The sequence below is a fragment of the Lissotriton vulgaris genome, chromosome 3_1 (genome assembly GCF_964263255.1).
Source record: "Lissotriton vulgaris chromosome 3_1, aLisVul1.2, whole genome shotgun sequence".
Classification (NCBI taxonomy): Eukaryota; Metazoa; Chordata; class Amphibia; order Caudata; family Salamandridae; genus Lissotriton; species Lissotriton vulgaris.
In genome coordinates, this window is record NC_141689.1 from 198,020,855 (window position 1) to 198,040,837 (window position 19,983).

The following is a 19,983-nucleotide window of genomic DNA, read 5'->3' on the forward strand; positions in this document are numbered from 1 at the left end:
ACACAATTTCCCATAGAAACAGAATGGGTAAAACCCATTGATACATCTGGCCTTTAAATTTCTATTCTGAAGACACTCCTTCTCCCCGCAGCTCCCTACTTCAAAAACAAAAAGAAGTGGACTAAACACCTGTGAAACGTCACGTGGAGAAACAGGTGATTCCCGTTGTCTTGCGGGTTTTAGCTTAGCACCACGGACAGCAGCTGACACCCGCAGATCTCGCGAGATGACCAGAGGCACAGCACTGATTCAGCACCTTGGACAGCAGTCACTAGCGAAGACCGTCACCCCATACAGGAAGTGATGTAAACACCCACAAGGCACGTGCGCTTTTCTAAACTGCGGTGAGAACATCAAATTGCATTATGGTTCCAAGGGAGGGGCTATTTTGTCGCCCCCGCGCCATGATCATAAATTATTGTACAGAATAATTGTAATTGAAGAAAAAAAAAAACAGTTTTGCACAATGGGTGGCGTCACAAGTCATGTGGTAATCAGAATTCGAATGCAAACAACAGTTTGCATCCGTGTTGACAAAATACGGCACATTCTGAAGTTACCAGCGTCGGATCGTTTCCATTCTGTGATGGAGAATTTGGAATATAACTGCACCCTGCGGTGTCCGTCTTTACTGGGTGCGGTTTTACCGCCCGTAAAAAAAATGCCACCCCGAATGCAGCATGTTCGTTGTGACTTTTTCTCAGTATAAAATTCACGCCGAAGTGAGAGTTGATGAGGTTGTACGGAGGGGCAAACTGCATCACCGGAGACGGCACAACTTGCAATGCAGAATCGAGCGCCAAGGCCTGTTTGTTCTCAATTCATCATCACAGGACAACCTGTTAGGAAGGTCAAAGGTCAGAGCACGTGGCTTTGGAATATGTGATAAATGTAAAGGGGGCACGGTGCAGGGCCGTTTCTGGCCGAGGTCAGCTTTTGATGGAAGAGCTGCCGTGCACTGAGGCGCACTTATTCACCCCGTGCACCACCGCTCCCTCTGCAGGGTCCCTCGTGCAATCACCACTCCCAGGGTGGAGAGGTCTGACTCTCTTTCGGTAGATGCAAGAAGCAGGCGTGGGGTATCAACTCCCTGGAAGAGTGAGAAGACATGCCGGTCTCATAGACAGTGCTTTAAATGGAAAAAAATAAGTGCAGGTACTCACCAAAAGGAGCAGTGGGCGGAGTTTAGGGCGGGGCTAAGGGGGAACAAGGGGCGGGGTTAGCTTTTTGACCGTGCCAAGGTTGTATGCACGAAATCTGCATGCATTTTATCAACCGCCTAAGGATTACATGCTGCTTCAGCCTGCCTTAAATCGCACCGGTGGCCTACAGCCCACTGAGCCATCTGTCCAGTACTGGTACTCTTTTGTAACATGCACACGTCACTTTCTCTTGTAACATACTGTTTGCTACCTCTTACATTTTGTTTGCTTTAGATACTTGCGCAAGTGCTACCATTGCCTCATGTAACGTTTGTTCTTGTGCTAGAGTGTCTGCCATTTATTGCAGTACTATACCTCCACTTGTAATTTGTATGCTTTTGTAACCTGCACACATATCACTTTTTCCTCCTGTAATGTATCGTTTGCTACCTCTTGTATTTTGTTTGCTCACAATTGTCACTTTTGCCTCATGTAACTTAACGTTCGCTTTTGTAATTTGTTCACTTGTAATTTTCTCCTCATGCATCATTACTGTTCCTATTGTGAAGCGCTCCGACGCCTTCGGGTAAAGTCCGCGCTATATAAAAACGCATAAAATAAATAAACAAGTCTCTCCTGGAACATTTGTAAACCGGAGTTAGGGCCAGAGCTGACAACGTCTGTACTGGGGTACTAGGTTCCAATCTCCACATTTCTGATTGGTCTTAAGGTCTGTCCAAGGGCGATGAAATAGGAATCAGCGAGTGTGGAAGTGGAAGTGTGCAAGAAAGCAATTCAGATGCGTGGCGACTGTAAAAGCCTTCCCATACGTTCTTTTGTTATGTCCTGAATAGTGCCTCCCACCGCCACCCATTAGATTTTACTGCCCCCTCTTAGCGCCCACTGTGAAAAGATCTTTGGATAAGCAAATGACTCAGCAGACACACCCCTGCTCTGATTTGCAAAGCAGCTCACGCTGGGTCCTGGTGACCAGCTCCATTGATTGAATCCGTGCAGTGCTTGAAAGGTGCTGCCGTAGTATAACTTGAGGGATAAAGGGAGCGCGCTGCCTCGGTTAAAGTCAGTTCCCCATGAGTACAGGTACTCTCTTTCTTCTAGAAAAGAGTGACGGTACTCAAGGGGAGAAAATGAAGAATTGTCGGTACTCAGTACCGGTGAGTATCAGCCCATTTAAAGCACTGCTCATAGAGACAGTTTAGCTACAGAGTAACTTTCTTATCTGTTGGACATGCGGCCTCCATTTTGTATCGAGTCTATGAGGCTATGCAAGGCAATGGCGAGTGCTTCGAAAGGCGTCTCAGCTTCCATCCCAAGAAGATGTGTGCTGGACCTGATGGCTCTAAGGCCTATTTTTTTTTATCACAAGGCCGTAGGTTTGATCCTAATGGGTCCTTTCAGTTCTGCATCCTACTGAGGTTGTTAAAATAAGTACCAACATGTTGGGTAAAAATAAGCACCTGAGGGTAAGAGTTTTCTATAAAATATTACTGCAACTTTTAGTAATCAACAAAAGATATTTCTGGAGAAGTAGGCAAATGAGTACAAAAATTGGTTTTGTTATACAAGCCTCAGAAAATACCCACAATTTTTTGTGACTTTTTACTGCCTAAATTTCGCAGACAAACATTTCTGTGGTAGAAACGTCTGTCCAGGACTCCACACTCAACACCCTGAAGCCATTCATTTGCATAATAGGTGCGATGTGTCTACGCCAGTAAATATATTTCCAATTAAATGTCCATTGACATTTGAGTTTTAATTTCAAGACTTGTGAAGAATGTATGACTGGCTACCTGGACTGGAGTAGGAAATACTCCACATACGTACATGTCCAGATTTATTTGTCATTACCACACATCCGTTACCATGCAATGTCTTTACCATGCAAGGTAAGTATATTGAAGTTCTGTGTGTGTGTAGTCACCAGTAGGTAGTAATAGTTAGGACCATGTTTCAATAGGAAAAGGGTTTTGTGACTTTCCTATATCTTTGGCGCAAATTGACGAATCTTCACAACATTTTCCCCAAAAAGGGCCTTGGTAATTCTAGTTGTGCATGGAAACTTTTGGGACGATCGGTTAAGAGGGGGACCAAGAAAAAAGGGTTCAAAATAAGAGTGTTTTCCATGTTAATTCCCATAGAGTCTTTAGACATGCCTGCAGACCAAACCGCTGGATGGAATTAGATCAAATTTGGCAGAAAGGAACACATAACCAGATAAATCATAGGAACACAAAATATTTAAACAGGGATTTCTTGAAAATCTGGTATGGATCTTTCCCCCCTACTTTGGACACTCCATGTATTGAAGCATCCAATACTATAAGGGCATGACCCTGGTACTTACCTACATGCATGTTTAAGTTCGGAATGTTTTCAGAAAGTTAGCGGGTGAAAAACATGTAAACGTTTCATGGTAACAAACCAACATTAACTGCACAACAGTCTAATGTATTCCCTTTTCAAGCTGAGGGATTACAAACAAAGGGAATTTTAAGAGGCTCTTCAGCAGCCCTTCGAGAAAATCTGAAAAGAGCTGAAAAATGAGTGGCGGAATAATATTAGTGCAGCCGTGCGGCCTCGGGGAGTTGCTATTGTAGTTTAAAGGATTGCCGTGGCTTGCGATGTGATCCGAGGCTGATTGCATTTGTATGTGAGGCTATTTCCATACCTGCTCCATGAGATGAGAGAGCAGCCGCGACCCGTGGAGGGAGTTGCGGTGGGGCAGAGAGGCGGGGCAGGGTGGGGTGTGATAAAAACCAGCACATGGATATTTGGAGGTAAGTAAACAATTCGAAATTCGTTTTATTAATTAAATTATTTACTTACCTCCAAATATCCATGTGCCGGTTTTTATCACACCCCACCCTGCCCCTCCCCCGCTCCGCCTCTTTGCCCCACCGCAACTCCCTCCACGGGCCGCGGCTGTGAGAGAGTGCTCATTCACGGGTGCCGGCAGATAGATTTACGAACTTTAGCCCAGGCTGGCCAAAACACGTCGTCCTCCGCAAAAGAGGCATCGACTGGTAATTTGTAGCACGTACAGTAATCTGAAATTACCCGCTATCTCTGTGGGCCTCGCTAAAGCGTCATCTATCACGTTGATGTAATGGCGCTCGAACCACTGAGTTGCATAGTTCAAAAGGTTTAAAAAAAAACATCCCTGCCTCGTCCATCAAGTGTAACTCACCGTCAGTCGGCGGTGATCTGTAAGTAGAAGTAAAAGAAACAAGCATTGGCAAAGCAGATCGTTCTCTCCATTGGGACCTATTGACTTTACAGATGGTTTTTAGTGATGCTGTTCAGCATCCCCATTGCTGTGCAGCATGAGGTGCTATGATGTGTTCACCTGCCTCAATATGTCACTTTTTTCTCTTTATTTACTGATCCAAGTCAGCTGGAAAACACATGTAACTTTGTGGAGTGCTTAACTAAACCAATAAAGGAGTTCTTCAAAAGTGAGAAGTGGTAGGAGAGGGATGAACACAAGAAGGACAAACACAAGGAGAGGAAGTAAAGCCCATTCAAGCTGACAAATGAAAGCATGCAATTACAAAAAAGTCAACCAATTGTAAGGAGTGGACGGGCTCTAAGCTTACTGTAGGTAGACAACAGGCCTTCTCGCCAACAGCCAGCTCACACTGTCCAGTGGGCTAAACCTATTGGCTCTGCCATTTTCTCTTATACAAGCTGTGCAGCATGAAGAAGAGGCATTGAGATTGTTGATGACGTACAATGAACAGGATGCAGTATGCTGAGGCACTGGCAGCCACAGCATTTTGTATGTGCACACATGCGTTGTGATGCATGTGTGTGAAGTGGGTGCTATTTTTTTATTTATTGACATGAGATGGATGGGTAAACAAAACAAAAAATTTGAAAATGAAAAGCACATAATTTCTTTCATACCTAAAGTGGGGGGGCCTGAGGCAATTTGATGCCTGGCCCTCCAAAAATAAATGCATAAAAATATAGGTTGGGAGGAGCATTTTGGGGTGGCAGATTAGGGTGTAAGGGAAAAGTAGCTCATGAGGTAGTGCATACCGAGGAGGGTGGGGGAGATGACAGGAGGGAGAGAACAGTACGGAGACAAAGGAAGACAGGTAAAAGCAAGAGCAACATGGAGCCGGGGAGTAGAAAATGGGAGAGAGAAGCACACAAATGAGAGATATTGAAATAGAGCTCAGGGGAGAAAGGCACACAATGGACACACCTTGAAAACATGTGCCCTCTCATGGAGCCCATAAGCAAAACTAAAACAGAAGCTCCCTAAAAGTGAGCAATGGAAGGACACAAGTAACGAGGCTAGGCTCCAGGGGAGGGACAAACACAACATGGACTAGATAAGCCATCCAACAAGAAGCAAGCAAACGAGAGTGGCAAACAGGGAACCAATGGTAATCAATGGATCGTCATGAGCACACGAGCACTGTGCCTCATGACGAGCTGAGCTCGTCATGAGCAGGGGGGCGCTGTGCACTATACATGGTCAAAGACAAGCGTAAAGTCAGCGAAAAAGAAGAGAGGAAGCTGCGTTGTGGATAGTTAATGCATCGTGCTGTAGTGTTCTTTGTAAAGGTGAGACTTCAACTCTTTCCTAAATTGAAGCAGCGTTGGTTCGGTCCTGATGGATACAGGGATGTTGTTCCAGAACTGTTAGTTCTTGGAAAGTTGAAAGTAGGTCTTTTTAAAACCAGACAGAGCTGTCTGGTAGGCTCAACCTCAAAAACAGGGACTGAAAATGTGTCCAGCGATAATGATGCCTTCACTCAGTGGGAGTTTTATTGTAATTGAACAATAATGCCTGGTAGGCAGATCATTAATAGTCAGTTAATGCACCGGTCAGATGAGAATATTGCTATTAGAAGCGAAAATGGGCCTGTTTGCCTCAGTGTGTGATCTTTACTGCCAAGGAAATGTGTTTCTATTATCGAGTTAAAGCATTTCTAGGGAATTGCTGCTCATAGACCTCTACGCATCGAAGGCCTACTTTTAAGGGATGCTACCTTGCTATGGAGCTATTTATATTGTGCCGTGTGCAACACCACTTAAAATACTCTGGCAATTTACATTTTGGAAGCAAGAACCAAAGCAGGTAATGAGATTTTCAAAAGATCTCTCCGGATTGTAAAATGGTATAGGAATTAAATACTGCGCAGAGTCGCTGCTCCAGAGTAAGAATTGCTGATTGTTTTGCATTTATCACTGGTGCCCATTCTGTTTCGATAGATTCATATTATGGCTGACACAGTCACTGACGTACACGTGATATGCCCAGAGTGGCACCATTTGTGGACTTGAGATTCTGTGATTGTGACAGTAAACAACTTAACAGCCAAACCACCACTAGAATGCAGCAGTCACCCGCTTAGAGGTACTCGTACTCCCAATGTAAGGCAAGAACCTCACTCAAATCAAATGCTCGCCAAATATGCAATACTCTAGCAGCCATTGGCGATTACTGGAGCACTCATGTCATTGGCATTCAAAAGACAGCAAGAGGGCAAGACTGTAACCATTAGGGAGGATCAAGGAAGCAGGCAGAGGTTTCTGGTATCCAATGTCTGTCAAGAATGCAAGACTGTTACCACTGCTGCTGATTACTGCGAGCGCTTAAAGGTCTTCTGCATCGTGCAACTGACAAGAATGCAAGACTGTGACCACTGCTGCTGTTACTGCGAGCACTTAACGGTCTTCTGCGTCAAGTAACTGACAAGAATGCAAGACTGTGACCACTGCTGCTCATTACTGCGAGCGCTTAAGGGTCTTCTTTGTCAAGTAACTGACAAGAATGCAAGACTGTTACCACTGCTGCTGATTACTGCGAGCGCTTAAAGGTCTTCTGCGTCAAGTAACTGACAAGAATGCAAGACAGTTACCACTGCTGCTGATTACTGGAGCGCGTACAGGTCTTCTGCGTTGAGTAACTGACAAGGATGCAAGACTGTTACCACTGCTGCTGTTTACTGCGAGCGCTTAAAGGTCTTCTGCAGCGACTAACTGACAAGAATGCAAGACTGTTACCACTGCTGCTGATTACTGGAGCGCTTAAAGGTCTTCTGCAGCGACTAACTGACAAGAATGCAAGACTGTTACCACTGCTGCTGATTACTGGAGTGCTTAAAGGTCTTCTGCGTTGAGTAACTGACAAGAATACAAGACTGTTACCACTGCAGCTGATTACTGCGAGCGCTTAAAGGTCTTCTGTGCCAAGTAACTGACAAGAATGCAAGACAGTTACCACTGCTGCTGAATACTGGAGCGCGTACAGGTCTTCTGCGTTGAGTAACTGACAAGGATGCAAGACTGTTACCACTGCTGCTGATTACTGCGAGCGCTTAAAGGTCTTCTGCAGCGAGTAACTGACAAGAATGCAAGACTGTTACCACTGCTGTTAATTATTGCGAGTGCTTAAAGGTCTTCTGCGTTGAGTAACTGACAAGAATACAAGACTGTTACCACTGCAGCTGATTACTGCGAGCGCTTAAAGGTCTTCTGTGTCAAGTAACTGACAAGAATGCAAGACTGTTACCACTGCTGCTGATTACTGCGAGCACTCAAAGGTCTTCTGCAGCGAGTAACTGACAAGAGTGCAAGACTGTTACCACTGCTGCTGATTACTGCAAGCGCTTAAGGGTCTTCTGCGTCGAGTAACTGACAAGAATGCAAGACTGTTACCACTGCTGCTGATTACTGTGAGCGCTTAAAGGACTTCTGCTTCCAGTAACTGACAAGATTGGAAGACTGTTACCACTGCTGCTGATTACTGCGAGCGCTTAAGGGTCTTCTGTGTCCAGTAACTGACAAGAATGCAAGACTGTTATCACTGCTGCTCATTACTGCGAGCGCTTAAAGGTCTTCTGCGTCAAGTAACTGAAAAGAATGCAAGTCTGTTACCACTGCTGCTGATTACTGCGAGCGCTTAAAGGTCTTCTGTGTCGAGTAACTGACAAGGATGCAAGACTGTTACCACTGCTGCTGATTACTGCGAGCACTTAAAGGTCTTCTGCAGCGAGTAACTGACAAGAATGCAAGACTGCTACCACTGCTGCTAATTACTGCGAGCGGTTAAAGGGCTTCTGCGTCGAGTAACTGACAAGAATGCAAGACTGTTACCACTGCTGCTGATTACTGCGAGCGCTTAAAGGTCTTCTGCGTCAAGTAACTGACAAGAATGCAAGAGTGTTACCACTGCTGCTGATTACTGTGAGCGCTTAAAGGACTTCTGCTTCCAGTAACTGACAAGAATGCAAGACTGTTACCACTGCTGCTGATTACTGCGGGCGCTTAAGGGTCTTCTGTGTCGAGTAACTGACAAGAATGCAAGACTGTTACCACCGCTGCTCATTACCGCGAGCACTTAAAGGTCTTCTGCGTCAAGTAACTGACAAGAATGCAAGTCTGTTACCACTGCTGCTGATTACTGCGAGCGCTTAAAGGTCTTCTGCGTCGAGTAACTGACAAGGATGCAAGACTGTTACCACTGCTGCTGATTACTTAGAGCGCTTAAAGGTCTTCTGCAGCGAGTAACTGACAAGAATGCAAGACTGCTACCACTGCTGCTAATTACTGCGAGCGGTTAAAGGTCTTCTGCGTCGAGTAACTGACAAGAATGCAAGACTGTTACCACTGCTGCTGATTACTGCGAGCGCTTAAAGGTATTCTGCGTCAAGTAACTGACAAGAATGCAAGACTGTTACCACTGCTGCTGATTACTGCAAGCGCTTAATGGTCTTCTGTAGCGAGTAACTGACAAGAATGCAAGACTGTTGCCCCTGCTGCTAATTACTGTGAGCGCTTAAAGGTCTTCTGGGTCGAGTAACTGACAAGAATGCAAGACTGTTACCACTGCTGCTGCTTACTGCGAGCGCTTAAAGGTCCTCTGCTTCAAGTAACTGACAAGAATGCAAGACTGTCACTACTGCTGCTGATTACTGCGAGCACTTCAATGTCTTCTGCATTAAGTAATCGACAAGAATGCACAACATTTACCACTGCTGCTGATTACTGCAAGCACTTACATCCTGTAGCTGTCAAGAATGCAAGACAGTTATGCAGCTGCTGATTACTGCACGCACCTAAAAGTCTTCTGCATCCAATAACTGACAAGAATGCAAGACCGTTACCACTTCTGCAGATTTCTGCAAGCACTTAAAGGTCTCTGGTATCCTATAGCATATACGAATGCATGACTGTTACTACTGCGGCTGATTACTGCTAGCACTTAGAGGTATCTGGCATCCAACAGCTGCCATGAATGCAAGACTGCTGATTACTGCAAGCATTTAAAGGTCTCTGGCATCAAATAACTGACAAGAATGCAAGACTGCTGATTACTGCAAGCATTTAATGGTCTGTGCCCTCCAACAGCTGCCATGAATGCAAGACTGCTAGTTACTGCAAGCAAATAGCGGTCTCTGGTATCCTATAACTGTCAAGAATGCAAGACTGTTACGACTGCTGCAGATTACTGCAAGCACTTATAAGTCTCTGTCATTCAATAACCAACAAGAATGCAAGAGAGTTATGCTGCTGATTACTGTAAGCACTTAATGGTCTCTGGCATCGAATAACTGACAAGAATGCAAGACCCCTGGTTACTGCAAGCAATTAACGGTATGTGGCATCCTATAGCTGCCAAGAATGCAACACTGTTACCACTGCTGCTGATTACTGCTTGCACTTAAAGGTCTCGAACATTCAATAAATGACAAGAACGCAAGACTGTTACTACTGCTGCTGATTACAGCAAGAACGTAAAGGCCCCTGGCATCCTGTAGCTATCAAGAATGCAGGACTGCTAACGCTGCTGCTGATTACTGCAAGCATGTAAAGGTCTCTGGCATCCTATAGCTGTCTAGAATGCAGGACTGTTAACACTGCTGCTGATTATTGTAAGCATTTAAAGATCTCTGGTATTCTGTAGCTTATAAGAATGCAAGACTGTAACCACTGCTGTTGATTATTGCCAGCACGTAAAGGTCTCTGGCATCCAACAGTTGCCAGGAATGCAAGACTGTAACCACTGCTGCTGATTATTGCAAGCACGTAAAGATCTCTGACATCCAACAGTTGCCAGGAATGCAAGACTGTAACCACTGCTGCTGATTATTGCAAGCATGTAAAGATCTCTGGCATCCAACAGTTGCCATGAATGCAACACTGTTAAGAGTGCTGCTGATTATTGCAAGCACGTAAAGGTCTCTGGCATCCATCAGTTGCCATGAATGCAAGACTGTTACCACTGCTGCTGATTACTGCACACACGTAAAGCTCTCTGGCATCCATCAGTTGCCATGAATTCACGACTGTTAACAGTGCTGCTGGTTATTGCAAGCACGTAAAGGTCTCTGCATCCATCAGGTGCCATGAATGCAAGACTGTTACCACTGCTGCTGATTACTGCACACACGTAAAGCTCTCTGGCATCCATCAGTTGCCATGAATTCACGACTGTTAACAGTGCTGCTGGTTATTGCAAGCACGTAAAGGTCTCTGGCATCCATCAGTTGCCATGAATGCAAGACTGTTACCAGTGCTGCTGGTTATTGCAAGCACGTAAAGGTCTCTGGCATCCATCAGTTGCCAGGAATGCAAGACTGTAACCACTGCTGCTGGTTATTGCAAGCACGTAAAGGTCTCTGCATCCATCAGTTGCCATGAATGCAAGACTGTTACCACTGCTGCTCATTACTGCACACACGTAAAGCTCTCTGGCATCCATCAGTTGCCATGAATTCACGACTGTTAACAGTGCTGCTGGTTATTGCAAGCACGTAAAGGTCTCTGGCATCCATCAGTTGCCAGTAATGCAAGACTGTAACCACTGCTGCTGGTTATTGCAAGCACGTAAAGGTCTCTGGCATCCATCAGTTGCCATGAATGCAAGACTGTTACCACTGCTGCTCATTACTGCACACACGTAAAGCTCTCTGGCCTTCAATCACCGCCAAGAATGCCAGACTGTTACCACTGCTGCTGATTACTGGAGGCACTTAGAGGTTCTGCTTTTCTATTGCTTATAGGTACCCAAGACTATAACATAAGTACCCAAGACTATAACCACTGCTGCTGATTACTGGAGGCACTTAAAGGTTCTGCTTTTCTATTGCTTATAAGTACCCAAGACTATAACTCCTGCTTCTGATTACCGGAAGCATTCAAAGGTCACATTCATATTCAATGTTTCTGGGGCTGGACTACAGCTTCGCACAGTTTTTATTACTCAAGCAAAGTCTTACGTAGATCTTTTTTACTGACCTTCCCTTAGTTCACAGAAGGCCTTGCTTTTATGTCTCTGCCCTTGAGTAGTTTTTCAACACAAACTGGAAATATTTCCTGGCAAGTGCCGATTGCCGCTAAAAGTACGTGCGCCACAGGCCGGCAGAGCCGAAACAGTCACCGACACTTTACAGACGTCCACCTATATTTCATGAACAGATACTTATGCACAGTAACATCGAGGATGGTTTCCCATTTGATTAAAATACAGACTTTGGTTTGGTCATTAATTATATATTTTCATAATGAATATTAGCAATATCAAACGGCTTAAAAAGTATTCAATTGTTTTATGCTATTAGACAACCCATTAGTCATTGCAAAGTATATTATATTAGATTTGAAACTACTTATTTCCTCCGAAAAACATATTTAGTAGGAAATGTAACAGTGCTTAATTTGCAAACAACCCATTTCCAGGGCCCAAGGTATTTCTCACGGGCCCCCTGCTGTTGGCGCAGCCCTCGTGCTACTTGAAACTTCTGGTTTAAGCTGAGTTTTATCATTTCTCAAACATAAACTAAACAGTTAAATGCTACACTAATGAACCTTGCTTTGAAATTGCGCACGCAGCGCCACCATGTGGTGGATTTTCATTAATAAGTGCCTGTGTTTACAAATAAGTGCTGGTGCCGAGCATCGGTAAACGGTGGCACAAATTAAGCACCGAAATTATGTATTTTCATAAAATACACAAGTTGTTTTAGCTTTTGTCTCCTTGTACCTTCAGGCACCTGGGTGTTGTTGGAATAGACAGCTAGTCTAGGCCAGATATTGGGTAAGTATGCATAAAATGGCTGCATCCTTACACCTGCTAAAGGCATCTCATCCACTTCATCTAATGTAGGGTTGTCCAAAATAGTTCCAGGAGGGCTGCACTCATGCCACAGCTGACTCACAACCCCCTAGGATATATGTACATAAAGCAGTCTCATTGGCACTGATCAATGGGTATCTTGAAAATCTGACATGGATTGTGAATACCTGAACCTACACTGGATGCTTCTGGTGTGAGAGTGGTGCAGGTTCCAAAACGAAGCAATTTATGTAGAACTAATCAATCAGTTCAGTTCAGTAATTCTTTATTCGATGATTCAAAAACATCATAAAAGTACACATATATACAAAGTTTAAAATAGAATTAAATTACATCTGAACAACATCTTGAATTGCATATAAAATCTAAATAAAAAGTATATTCTTAGTGGTCCAGTAATTAGCCCTCTCCTCTTGTATTTCTTAACCTCACAGCAACCTTGATGAAATTCATAATACAGCAAAGTGTCCATGGATCATTTGCTCTTTGCAAAAAAGTAAAGCGGTTTTGGCGTGACAAAACTTCTCCTTTTTTTAAATTTCCACCCAAAATTTATGCCTAGGATACTTATAAAAGGGGCTGATCAATCAATTAATCGATCGATTTCCAGAGTGCAGCTAATCATCCAGAAGGTTATCCAGGCACTTGTTAAAACCAGATTTCTCTAGCTATAGTACAAAAAAATATATTGAAAACTCAAAAGCAACTTCTCACCATTCAACATTTGCAGGTACAGGCCCATTGAGTCAACACGATTTGTCCACAATCACACAGTGTGTAGGTGAGAAAGAGGGAATGGAACTCGAGAATTCTTGAACCCAGTGGTATGCTTGAAGCCAGTTCGTTTCCTCGCACACCCCACATGCACCTCCTTCAAAAGCACTCTCTCCTTTCCTGCGACGATTCTTCACGTGCGGCCAGATGAACAGTTAATCTTGTACATGAAATATGAGAGGCATTTAGCGAAACGTGACTATTTTGGTTCAGGCTAATTCGAAAATAAACGTGGCGCCGACAGCTTATTAATAAACGTACCCAGACGCCATTGCGGCCTCTCCAGAGCTCTCCCTCCTTCAGATGAGCGCTGAAAACACAGACTGAGCGCCGGAGCCGCCCTCGAGAGCACTTTATGATTTCAAAGGAGCCCGGCTGACGATGTCCTATAAATATGGAGCAGCCCTAATAGACATGCAAATGAGTTTACCGTGCGGCGGTCCGTGCTGACACACAGTAATTGCATGTGTCTGTCATTGCAAAATTTCTCATAGACGTTTCATAATTATTATTAATACCCAATTACAATTTGAAAAAAAATCGTTGAGTGCACTCGGTTGGTAAATGCATTGGGTAAGGTCACACAGAGAGTCTGTGGTAGAGCCTGGGATTAAGATCTAGAACAGTAACCACAGTTCATAACCTTACCTTTAGAGGGTTCAGGCTCGGAGCAAGTATCTTCAGAAGGACTCACCTCACAAGGGCTCACCTGTAAACATCTCCTCTCAAAGCACCATGCATCAAATGACTTACCTCTAAGCAACTACCTCACCGACTTATCCAAAAATGACTCACCTCAAAATGACTTACCCAAAAAAGACTAATTTCAAAAGATACCCAAAAATGAATTACCTCGAAATGACTTACCCCAACAAGACTCCTTTCAAAATGACATTCCCAAAATCGACTCACCCCAAAACGGCTTATCCAGAAATGACTCACCTCAAAACGACTTACCCAAAAATGACTAATAGCACACCAATTTACCCAAAAATGACTCACCTCAAAACGACTTACCCAAAAATGACTCACCTCAAAACAACTTACTCAAAAATGATTCTTTACAAACAGACTTACCCAAAAACGACTCACCTCAAAACAACTTACCCAAAAAAGACTAATTGAAAAATGACTCTCCCCAAAATGACTAATTTTAAAATGACTTACCCAAAAACGATTATTCTCAAAATGATTAACCAAAAAAGACTAATTTCAAAAGATACCCAAAAATGAAGAACCTCAAAATGACTTACCCCAACAAGACTCCTTTCAAAATGACTTGCCCAAAATCGATTCACCTCAAAATGGCATATCCAGAAATGACTCACCTCAAACCGACTTACCCAAAAATTACTAATCTCAAACCGACTTACCCAAAAATGAGTACTCTCAAACCGACTTATCCAAAAATAACTCACCTCAAATCGACTTACCCAAAAATTACTTACCTCAAAACAACTTACCCAAAAATTATTCTTTTCAAACAGACTTACCCAAAAACGACTCAACCCAAAACAACTTACCCAAAAAGACTAATCGGAAAACGACTCACCCCAAAATGACTAATTTGAAAATGTCTTATCCAAAAACGACCATTTTCATGAGGGGTTAGCTAAAACAGACTCAGCTCAAAATTACTTACCCAAAATGTACTCTTGTAAGAATACTTTGCTTTTGCATAATGGCTCACTACAAAACAACTCTACAGAATGGCTCACCTCAACACGACCTGCCTCCACGTGACTAGCATGAGAAGTCACCTCAGAATGTCTCACTTCAAAAAGACTCACCTCCAAACAACTTACCCAAAAGAACACTCGGCTAAAGAAATCACCTAAAAAAATGTTCTTCATTAAGACTCGTGCCAACACAATTCTCTGCAGAATAGCTTACCTCAGGATGCCTTACCTCAAAAAACGCTAACTTCGTTTACCTCGTTACAATTTGCCTGACCAAAGATCACTTCATATTGCTTCAATTCAAAACAATTTATCTCAAGTCATAACGACTCACCTAAAAACAACGGACCTCAAAACGTCTCACCTAAAAACAACAGATCTCAAAACAACAGATCTCAAAATGACTCACCTAAAAACAACAGATCTCAAAACGACTCACCTAACAACAACAGATCTTAAAACGACTCACCTAAAAACAACAGAACTCAAAACAACAGATTTCAAAACAACTCAGCTAAAAAAGACTGATCTCAAAAGGACTCACCTAAAAAGAACAGATATCAAAACGACTTGCCTCGCGATGACTCATCTCAACGACTCTGCTCTGAATGACTTGCCTCAATACAACTAGCCACAGTTTAAAAAAATCCTGACCTTTCTATTTTATTCCAGCGAGAGCGTCTCTAGAGTATGTTTAAATCCCACAATGCAAAGCAACAGCAGGAAGTGAATATCAATGTGTGCATGATCTCAGAAGTGAATATCAATTTGTGCATGATCTCGAAAGTGAATATCAATTTGTGCAGGATCTCGGGTCATGAGCCCATCACCTGCCTACACATGACCCCATGTAAGGGCTTGAGAGTGGACCTGCTCAGGAGCTCTGGCAATGTGCTTTCTACTAACGTTTCTAATGTTAAATCTTTAAAAAATAGCTCAGCGGGTTAAGGCGCCTGCTCACATAGCAATTCCATTTCAACAACACTGCTATCTATCTATCTATTTATTTCGAGATTTATATAGTGTGAACTTGACCTGAGGGTATCAGACCGCTTTACAGAATGTGCACAGCAATATTTTCAGACAATATACGAGGGAAAAGAGTCAAAATACATATACAGACACTACACAAAGAAGCTAATAGAACATACAAAGGCGTGTGGTTGTCTACGTTCATGACTGTGTCCGTTTCGCTTGCCTGTGTGGCTGTTGCTAAGCATTCATCATACTGCCATCCCTGTGTACATTTGTCAGTTGGTTGGTTAAGGGTGGTGCATATGCATTTGTGTTTTTTGCAAGTGTATATATGTGTGTGTGTTTGTGTGTACATCTGCATTTGTGATTATGCATTTGTGTGTGTTTCTGAATGTGTGTGTGTGATTGCCCATGTGAGTGATTACAACAGGTGAGTGTTTACAAGCGTGTGAGTGGTTGCGTTCATGTGTGTTCAGTTATGTGTGTGCTTGTGTACGGGTGGTGTTTCTGCATGCTCGCTTGTCGGCATTTGTGCATGTGTTCCTGTCAATACGTGTGTACGGGGCTGTGGTCGAGATTCTGTGTGCTGCAGTCTGTTACCACCAACTAGGGCCACATTTCGGGAGGGGCTAATCGAAATTTCGGGGTGGGGGGGTCTGGCTAAGTCTTCCTGCAGTAGGCAGAGTGGAGCTGCAGGTGCTCTAAGAAGGGGTGAAAACACATCAAAGCCTGGTTAACAAGTAAATTGTCTTTTAAAGATCTGTGAAGTACTCAGGTGCGGCTGCAATATAACTGTCGCCAGCCCGGGAAGCTGTCTCAACCGTGCTGACACACATGACGTTGGGGGAGGGGCTGAAGCCCTTTGAGCCCAATGGGCGTTGCGTGCCTGGTTACCACCATGTGCCTATGATGTGTGTGGCGCGAGCAAGCAGGGTGGGAGTAGAGTGCCTGTGTGCTGCCGTCTGTTACCACCCTGTGCCTGTGATATGTGTGTGGATTGAGCAGGCGGGGGTAGAGTGCCTGTGTGCTGCAGTATGTTACCCTGCCTCCCCCCTGCCTGTACCTGCGATGTGGGTGTAGGGGGCGGGAGTAGAGTGCCTGTGTGCTGCAGACTGTTACCCCCCTGCCTGTGCCTGTGATGTGTGTGGCGTGCGCAGGCAGGGCATGATGTGGACTCAGGAGCCCCACAGCAGCCCAGAATACTCCAGGCATAAAACAAGATTAGCATTCCATTACCTTTTTTATTCTATTTGGTGATTGTGTTTTCCCCTCATTTCCTCCCAGCAGATATTCCATCTAATGCTCGATTTTCGAACTGATACTGGGGACTCTCCGGTTTTATTGCACAAAGGATCCTGCAATTCAGCATCATGTTTCTGTTTAAATATTGAATATGCAATTAATAGGCGCAGATTTCGTCATGCCTTTCTGCTTGCTGCTGCAAGAACGAGAAGAGCTGAATAGCCTGCTTTGGGGAGTTAGCAAATAAAACTGGAATTGTTCCACTGCTTGGGGAAAGACACCCTGCAATAGAAACCAGGCGGGCAGCATCTGCTGATGTGCATTGCAAGGCTCCCAGGATGAGGCAGGCAGAGAGCTCCTGGAGGGGGGCTACAAGTTGCACCGGGCGCAGGAACACACCAGCAGATAAAACACAACACGGAAACTGCTGCAATATCGGCCCCCAGTAACAAAAGCAGCAAGCAAGCATTTCCAGCCTCCCGGGGCCAGGCAGTGCTTCCGCAGGGGCCGGTCCGAGAAAATTGACAGGGCTGCTTTGGGGGTCCCAGTCCAGCCCTGTTCATTGGCCTTGGGCTCAATGCTGCACCCCGAAGGGTTGGGGTGGGCCCCTGAGGTCTTGGGACCCCTGGAGCTGTAGGGGCCCGCATTATACACTCCGAATGGGGGGTCTAAAAATGCTGCACAGGAGTAGGAGAGCTTGTTCCACTGGACTAGTGCGCTCTTATCCTCAACCAACTGAGTAAAAGAGAAATTATGAGCGTTTGTCTACAGGCCCTTCACTCTGAAAGGCTGGTAGAGCTGGAGAAGAGTCAGTCACATACCTTTGGTCCTAGGAGAAAGGTTGGTATTGTTTGGAGAGGGACCATTGGGTCAGGTAACGACTGTCGTTCACCTCTCTTTGTACGTCACTCTCAGTCCATAATCCTCACGATTCCCGCCTTTTCTGCAGGTAGAATGTACCAACCCCCTCCCTCCACAATGCAGCGGTAAGCATGGCCGGCCTGTCAGATGCACTGAGAGCGCGCGCTTGATAAGCCCTTAATTGTGAAGCACTTCCGCAGGAAAATGTTGACATGCGGCGTCTTAAGGAGCTGGTGGGGGTTTGATGTCCTGAGCGCTGAGGCCATCAAGATACCCCTCAGACAGTGAACCCAAGGGTAATGATGGCTCTGATGGAGGGCAAGAGGGGGGAATGGGGCAGGACGGACATGCAGCTGAGGGCAGGTAAGTGGTCATGAGGCAACAGCGAGGGGTCACGGCTCGTTAAGGCCTCTAATTGCACATTTTTGTGCATCCTCTCACTGATAGAGGCAAAGCGCAGAGGCCTGCGAATAATAGGTGTCATTTATGCATCTCCTTCAGCAAAGCGCTTCATCTTGAAAAAAAATTCCAATATATTATTATTATTGACCGATTGAAATTTGTACTCATTGTATCAGTAGAGGTGGAAAATCAGAGTCAACCTTGCCAGGACTCAAACCTTTGACCTGTAGATCACACACAGATCTCAAAAACAAAACAAGCGCTTGCCTTGCTGAGCTACCTCACCAGTTGGTTGGGCGCTATCTTTAAGCAGTCTCTTAACTTCTTTCAGTGATTAGATGTAGGTAAGGGGCAGACTTTGGAAACTAGGAGACACAAGATTGAATCTTCGCGTTCCCGACTTAATAGAAGAGTGTTATTGTGGGCGCGTAACTTTACCCCCCTGAGCTGCATCCCTTGTTTGCAATCAGTCATTTCTGCAACGGAGGCCGGCCGTAGCACTGGCTCTGCATAAATAAACTATTCATTCAGCAGCACGCACAAGGCTTGCAGGCTGAGAGATTTCTTCTCCATTGACCTATTCGTCTGTTGTTTACTGTTACTAGATTCGTAGAAATAAAGCCATTGAAAGCACGTCTGGACCCCAAAACCTTGTCTCGCGTCCCTTTTTCCTGCTTACCGTACACTCCAAATCCCATATGCTCTTCAGCATTCCCTTTAGTTGCTTATTACTCTCTTTCCAGGCTAGTGTACTTTCTTGACCATCTATGAATATTAGCCGGAAGCAGACACAATGCTCTTGGTGTGCCCCTAGAACAGGTAACCATACACCAAATAATGCCTCAATATTTAGACTCAGCACCTTAAGCACTGTCTTCCTGAGCTAGATGCAATACTCCAGATGGTACTCTAGTAATCTGTGTAGTGTCCTTTACCTGCAGCACAGAACTCTCTCCAAGAGAGTCTCTTGCTCCAGAGTGCCATAGTGCTCTCAAAGCGGTTCCTGGCATTGCATAAAAAATGGTTAGGGTTAACAAGTCAAAGTTTCGACCCCTACAATGATTGAAATGGGGCCTTCCTCAGGACAAAACAAAGCCATAACTACCTGAACAGAGGATCCTGGAGTAATCACAAAGCATCCATGGCCGTGTATGGGAAATTTCCTTATTGGTGAGTTCCAATGTTTTTCAAAAGGCTCACTTAGCGTGTCCGTGAAAACATCCGAAACAATGTGAGGCCGTAACAGTCTATAACAGACTATAATATGTAGATTAGAGAAAAATGATAAACTGTGACTTTTTGCCACATTGATTGTTTCGGGATAGCAGAAATGACAAAGAAAGAATTCCTTACAAAATCATGTTTTTAGAATGATTCCTTATGGAATAGTGTTTCCTGTATGGATTTAATAGCCTGGTTCCTTGGAATACAGGGTGCCTCGTGTTTGTGTCGAGATTATGCCTTGTTGTAAGCCTTTTTAAATTTTTTAGCTTTACCTGGGGAAATGTAGTACAGCGGTTAAACTGTGCATTTTGTAACCCGTCCTCCTCCCTATGAATCTCGCTCTCAGCACTTCATTGAAAACTCTGCTTTTCTGACCGAATCATTTAGTCTCACTATGTATAAAAATGCAATATGCAACATGAAAATATAAATGTGTGCTATGAAATTTCAAGACATAATTCTCCACTTATTATACACAGTCTTGTGTTGCCTCCCAACACCCCCATAGTCCATAGCATGTTGTCGCTCCCCGGCTGGGACCCTGCTTGATTTCTACCAATGACAC

General features: G+C 44.3%; 1 protein-coding gene across 12 annotated transcripts in view; it reads right to left on the reverse strand.

Annotated features, from left to right (window-relative positions):
* The window catches only part of CELF4 (CUGBP Elav-like family member 4), a 1,334,281-nt gene that overhangs the window by 580,405 nt on the left and 733,893 nt on the right, over positions 1-19,983 (reverse strand). The gene's annotated exons all lie outside the window — the stretch shown is intronic.